The sequence below is a fragment of the Lithobates pipiens genome, unplaced genomic scaffold (assembly GCF_037356315.1).
Source record: "Lithobates pipiens isolate NorthernLeopardFrog02 unplaced genomic scaffold, aLitPip1_a1.2 Scaffold_6, whole genome shotgun sequence".
NCBI lineage: Eukaryota > Metazoa > Chordata > Amphibia > Anura > Ranidae > Lithobates > Lithobates pipiens.
This window is the reverse complement of record NW_027507881.1, coordinates 11,289,526-11,296,549: the sequence shown is the minus strand read 5'-3', so window position 1 is coordinate 11,296,549 and position 7,024 is coordinate 11,289,526.

The following is a 7,024-nucleotide window of genomic DNA, read 5'->3' as shown; positions in this document are numbered from 1 at the left end:
ATTCCGTACTTTAGAAAAACTGAACATGTGTCCTAGTAAGTACTAAAAGAAACGGAACATATATCCTATTAAGTAGTTCGCATGTATTATGCAATAGAAATATATTGGTGGGGATCTTCCTACGAACGAGGTGAGGAACCACACAGACCAACAGGAACAGATACTTGTCTGAAGTTGTATCAACAATGGAAAGAAGATGGATAATCTTACCAGAGAAGTTGGACACATGTCATACGACAGTGAGTCAAACACGCTTAGAATCCTGACTGATCCCGATCAGGTACTGTGCGTTAGGTGAATCCTGGTGAGGGGTCCTCACTTTCCCGTCTCTGGGCTCCGCAAAGACAGGGACTCCTGGTGTAAAATGCTCACTTATCCATCTCCAGACTCCGGAGGATCATACACTCAAAGTTTTTTCCATTTCTCACAACTTTAGCCATGATCTTGGCCTTTCTGGCATTTGGGTTTCTGTAAGGTCCATGCTTCTCATCATAGTCTGTCCTCACTAAGATGTCCACCATCTCCACCATTTCATCAAACGGCATGTTCGTGGCCTTATAGCTCCTCCTGGATCTGGAAGTGGCTTTCTCCGGGTTTCATCATTGCTGCTCTCACCACACAGCTGCTGTCTCGTCGCCATTTGCTTTCCCACTGCCCTGAAAGAGAAGAGGCGGGGAATACACTAGAAAGAAGGATAGGAGCGGAGTTTCACGCATGTGCAGTGTATATAAAGCCATAACGCGCGGTCGATGTAACAGCTGTAGGAACGTTCTGGGAGTGGAGGACGAATGATGCACATTGCCAAAAGGAAACATAAAACCAAGGTACAATTGTAAATTGGGGCATCAGTGGTTAGTGGCCTAGACCACTTATAGAGTGAGGCCTATATTGGGACCAGTTTATTTAAGCCTGACATTAGGGTTTGTCTTGTGTTCTGTCTTCCAGGCATCTGCTAATTAATTGAATTCACAATGGTGGATAAATTCACAGCGCCAAACTTTTTGCCAGAATTTATAGAGCAATACTGGGAGCTGCCATGTCTATGGCAAACGATGGAGAAACTGTTGGAATTGGTGAAGGCTCTGTACCCCATGGCAGACATCAATTATTTGAAGGCCAAAATTGGTAGCTTGTGCAGTACATATACTAGGGAGCGCAAGAAGGTCATGGAATCCCAGAGATCCGGAGCATCAGCATTTGACATATGTGTCACCAGGCTGTGATACTACAACAGCCTGCGTTTTTTTGTCTGACCATACAGAACCACGCCCATCACTCTCAACGCTTCCTTCCACATCGACTGAGGCCACAGCTCCTGAGGTCCACCCTGGTCCTTCTACACAGGAAGAAGATGTGGAGGAGTCCAGCAAGTCCAACAGGTTTTTGCATCTCCCATAGAGGGTTTGCCCAGGCCAAGGCTCTCTCAGAAAGCAAAGATATCACAAAACCTACTTTTCTTCTGTCCATGGGAATTGCTTGGGGCAGCATCTCAAAGTATATCTCAATCTGGTTGAGAAACACTCTGCATTGGACTGGATAACCCCCAAATCGCTGGGGAAGTGGAGCGGAACCAGACATACCTCTTATAGAGGTAATACTTGACACGGGTGCCTGCACAGAGACAGCGACAGGGACGGCCTGCAACACAGGTTGTACCAGAGAAGCCACAGTGGGAGATTCCAGGTGAGCTGTGCGACTCAGGAGCGTTTGTAACGCCATGGTAAACTGATCCATGCGGTGATCTTGCTCATCCAATCTGGAAAAAAATATTACCAACAAGGGGATTGACATCTTCTTTTGAATTCATGGCCTTCGCCTACTGTCAGAAACCATGAATCAGACTGAGACAGAAGTACAGTTAAAATCTCACTTATTTAATTAAATTAATTAATTAAAACTTAGTCAAAACAGGGGGGGGGCGTGGCTTGCCTTGAGAGGAGATGGCCGCCTAAATCTTTCACTCCGTCAGACCGTCGCCTCATTTTACCTTATAGGGGGTTTTAATCGAACGCAAAGTATCTTCGATTATGGGGACTGCCTCCCGGAATACTTCGGCATCACGTTCCAGATCACCGAGAGGTTGCAGAGGTCAAAATATTCGTCAATTACCGGAATTATCGAGGTCTCTCAGGCCTAATACGACCGCTTCTACCGCGGCCTCCTCACATTCTCCTCACGGCATCGTTCTCGCGCCCACTGAAGTCAATATGGCAACTAGTCAGTCAGCGACACAACAACCAACTATACAGGATCTCCGAGCGGTTGCAACGGACATTAAGGATACATTTACCGCGGCCATAACGGATCTCAAACAAGAACTACAGGCAATTACGAACAGAGTGCTGAAGATAGAACAGCAATCCCACAGACAGCACGACTCGATCGTTCGGATATCCCGCGCGGTTGATACTCATACTGCTCAGCTGAGGGAGATTCAAAGACACGTTGAAGATTTAGATAACCGTGGCAGAAGACATAATCTTCGTGTGAGAGGAATTCCAGAGAGTGTGGAAAATGCACAGCTTACTGTTACAGTGTCTTCTTTATTTAACAAATTACTAGACAGGCCTGAAACTGAACTTATCACAATGGACAGAATTCATAGGGCACTTAAACCTAAAGGAAGGGATTCTGAACTACCCAGAGATATCATTTGCTATGTCAATGATTACCAAATAAAGGAGTCCATTCTTAAACAAGCCAGACTTAAAGGTAAAGTAGATTTTGAAGGAAAGCCAATTTCAATATATCAAGATTTATCGGCAATTACACTTAAGAACAGAAGAGACCTGCGCCCTTTATTAGGGATTTTACAAGCCAGAAATATACCTTATCGCTGGAAGTTTCCATTTGCACTTTCAGCAACTAACCATGGCCACACTGCGTTGCTACGGGTACCAGAAGATTTAGATTCTTTTTGTAGAATCCTTGATATCCCATATACTGAAGTTCCTAACTGGTATGCTGAATTTAATAGACAATACATACAGGGACAACCATATATGGAAGATCATATGGAGACCCAACCGACGCACTTTAGACGCCAGAGATCACCATCCATAGTCCGAATGGGAACAAATCCGACTCAACAACATAATTCATATAGTCCAACATCTGCCCCGCTGCCACGGAGAGCACGCAGAGATCGCCAGTGAACTATAATGGATAACTACTATAGATCATCAGATTTCGTTGCTTTATTTCTACCTAATATTCTGAAATGACAAATAGAGGTGTACCCGGAACTCAACTGATATATTTAAATACCCGTAGTATTGTTTGATTTAAAGGAAAAACCATATAAGTTATCTTCTCTTATATCTAGCTATCCCAGTATATACAGTGGTGTGAAAAAGTGTTTGCCCCCTTCCTCATTTCCTGTTCCTTTGAATGTTTGTCACTCTTAAGTGTTTCGGAACATCAAACCAATTTAAACAATAGTCAAGGACAACACAAGTAAACACAAAATGCAATTTGTAAATGAAGGTGTTTATTATTAAAGGTGAAAAAAAATCCAAACCATCATGGCCCTGTGTGAAAAAGTGATTGCCCCCCTTGTTAAAACATACTATAACTGTGGTTGTCCACACCTGAGTTCAATTTCTCTAGCCACACCCAGGCCTGATTATTGCCACACCTGTTCACAATCAAGGCATCACTTAAATAGGAGCTGCTTGACACAGTAAGGTCCACCAGAAGATCCTTAAAAGCTACACATCATGCCGAGACCCAAAGAAATTCAGGAACAATTGAGAAAGAAAGTAATTGAGATCTATCAGTCTGGAAAGGGTTATAAAGCCATTTCCAAAGCTTTGGGAATCCAGCGAACCACAGTGAGAGCCATTATCCACAAATGGCGAAGACATGGAACAGTGGTGAACCTTCCCAGGAGTGGCCGGCCGCCCAAAATTACCCCAAGAGCGCAGCGACGACTTATCCAAGAGGTCACAAAAGACCCCACAACAATGTCCAAGGAACTGCAGGCCTCACTTGCCTCAGTTAAGGTCAGCGTTCATGCCTCCACCATCAGGAAAAGACTGGGCAAAAATGGCCTGCATGGCAGAGTTCCAAGGAGAAAACCACTGCTGAGCAAAAAGAACATCAAAGCTCGTCTCAATTTCTCCACAACACATCTTGATGATCCTCAAGACTTTTGGGACAACATTCTGTGGACCGATGAGACAAAAGTGGAACTCTTTGGAAGGTGTGTGTCCAAGTATATCTGGCGTAGAAGGAACACTGCATTTCATAAAAAGAACATTATACCAACAGTAAAATATGGTGGTGGTAGTGTGATGGTCTGGGGCTGTTTTGCTGCTTCAGGACCTGGAAGACTTGCCGTGATAAAAGGAACTATGAATTCTGCTGTCTACCAAGAGATCCTGAAGGAGAATGTCCGACCATCTGTTCGTGTACTCAAGCTGAAACGAACTTGGGTTCTGCAGCAGGACAATGATCCTAAACACACCAGCAAGTCCACCACCGAATGGCTGAAGAAAAACAAAATGAAGACTTTGGAGTGGCCTAGCCAAAGTCCTGACCTGAATCCTATTGAGATGTTATGGTATGACCTTAAAAAGGCCGTTCATGCTCGAAAACCCTCTAATGTAACTGAATTAGGACAATTCTGCAAAGATGAGTGGGCCAAAATTCCTCCAGGACGCTGTAAAAGCCTCATTGCACGTTATCGCAAACGCTTGGTTGCAGTTGTTGCTGCTAAGGGTGGCCCAACCAGTTATTAGGTTTAGGGGGCAATCACCTTTTCACACAGGGCCATGATGGTTTGGATTTTTTTTCACCTTTAATAATAAACACCTTCATTTACAAATTGCATTTTGTGTTTACTTGTGTTGTCCTTGACTATTGTTTAAATTGGTTTGATGTTCCGAAACACTTAAGTGTGACAAACATGCAAAGGAACAGGAAATGAGGAAGGGGGCAAACACTTTTTCACACCACTGTATATCCGAATAATATTTTACAAACCTCAACTACTCTTCATACTCCCCAAGTACTTTTTTTTTTTTTTTTTCTTTTCCAGGTGTATTGTTAGGCATGTCGCCTTTAAGTGATTTTCTCTTAATGATATATAACATATATAGTTGTATTAACCATTGTTTAATTAATTAACTCTTTATTAGTTATTGAACAGATTTTCTTTGAACATACTCCGATGAATACAATCGGACATGAATACAGTAGATATTATTTTAGGGTATTTTTGCTCTCTTATATATAGGTAAACTCTAAACCTATAGAGTCTCCTAATTAATCTATATGATTTACATAGTCTTATTTTAGCTGATAATATTTTTCTTTTCTTTTTTCTTTTATTTTTCTCTTCTTAGACTCTCATTTATTGACAACTTACGTAGATATTCATTTTTATCTATTGTCATAGACAGTCATTTCTTCATGGTTAACCAATATGCATCTTTATTATATAATGGTAGACAGATATATAATGGTTATGGTCTTGCACCTCTCGCTTCTTATGATTAATTTAGATATATATCCCCTAATACGAATTATATACCCCCAATACACAATATAATTTGCCAGTTTGAGGCTCATGGTTTGATGGTACCCCCTGATTCATTGATCTCGAAAGGTAATCACGTACCCCACAAAGTGGATTAGTTTTACATACCGTATATACTCGAGTATAAGCCGAGATTTTCAGCCTCTTTTTTGAGGCTGAAAGTGTCCCCCTCGGCTTATACTCGAGTCATCGCCGTCTGCCTGCTCGATCAGCGTGTCGAGCAGACAGACGACGGACATTCTACCATTCAAAAGCCACGCCTCCGTCTGTGATAGGCGGAGCACTCAATTTCCCAGCAGTCAGTGGTCCGCCTATCATGGACATCCGCTCATCCTCGTACTACGGACGAGGATGAGAGGATGTCCGTGATAGGCGGAACACAGACTGCTGGGAAATTGAGTGTTCCGCCTATCACAGACGGAGGCGCGGCTTTTGAAAAGAGGAATGGCCGCCGAGGCGCCGACGAAGAGCGGTGATCCTGGCAAGGCACGGGACGGAGGCAAGGCACTGGACGGATGCAAAGCACGGGACGGAGGCAAGGCACGGGACGGAGGCAAGGCACGGGACGGAGGCAAGGCACTGGACGGAGGCAAAGCACGGGACGGAGGCAAGGCACGGGACGGAGGCAAGGCACGGGACGGAGGCAAGGCACGGGACGGAGGCACAGGACGGAGGCTCGGGACACAGGTAGGCTGGACACACAAGGCTGCACGGACACACACACAGGGATGGATGGATGGATGGACACACACACACACACAGGGATGGATGGATGGACACACACACAGGGATGGATGGATGGACACACACACACAGGGATGGATGGATGGACACACACACACAGGGATGGACGGACACACAGGGATGGACGGACACACAGGGATGGACGGACACACACACAGGGATGGACAGGCATGTCTCACCCTCGGCTTATACACGAGTCAATAAGTTTCCCAGTTTTTTGGGGGTAAATTGGGGGCCTCGGCTTATATTCGGGTCGGCCTATACTCGAGTATATACGGTACTTTATTATTTCAATTCCAACTGTGAATATCCACTACCTTTCCCCGGCAAATAGATATCCCTCTTGTAAATAGGTGAGCGGGATCTCACCTATAGCCGGATTTCCATACAATCCCCTATACTCTAATCTAATCTCAATATAACTTGTAACAATAGTTGTATAATAATAGATTTCTGTCACTCAAACTCAAGATCGACTCAGGTCTATATACTCATTCATTGTCATAATTAACATATCAATTTCAGTAGAATTTCTCTCGTTTAATACTACAATTTTCTATACTGTGCCTGATTTTTCTCTGCTACACTTTTTTTTTTCAAAAAAGCAGAAATGATACCTACCTATTCTTCGTCTACCCCCACCTGCCTTAAATTAATTTCTTTAAACGCAAAAGGTTTAAATTTACCGGAAAAAAGGAGCCAATTACTCTACACTATGAAACATGACAAAGCGAATAT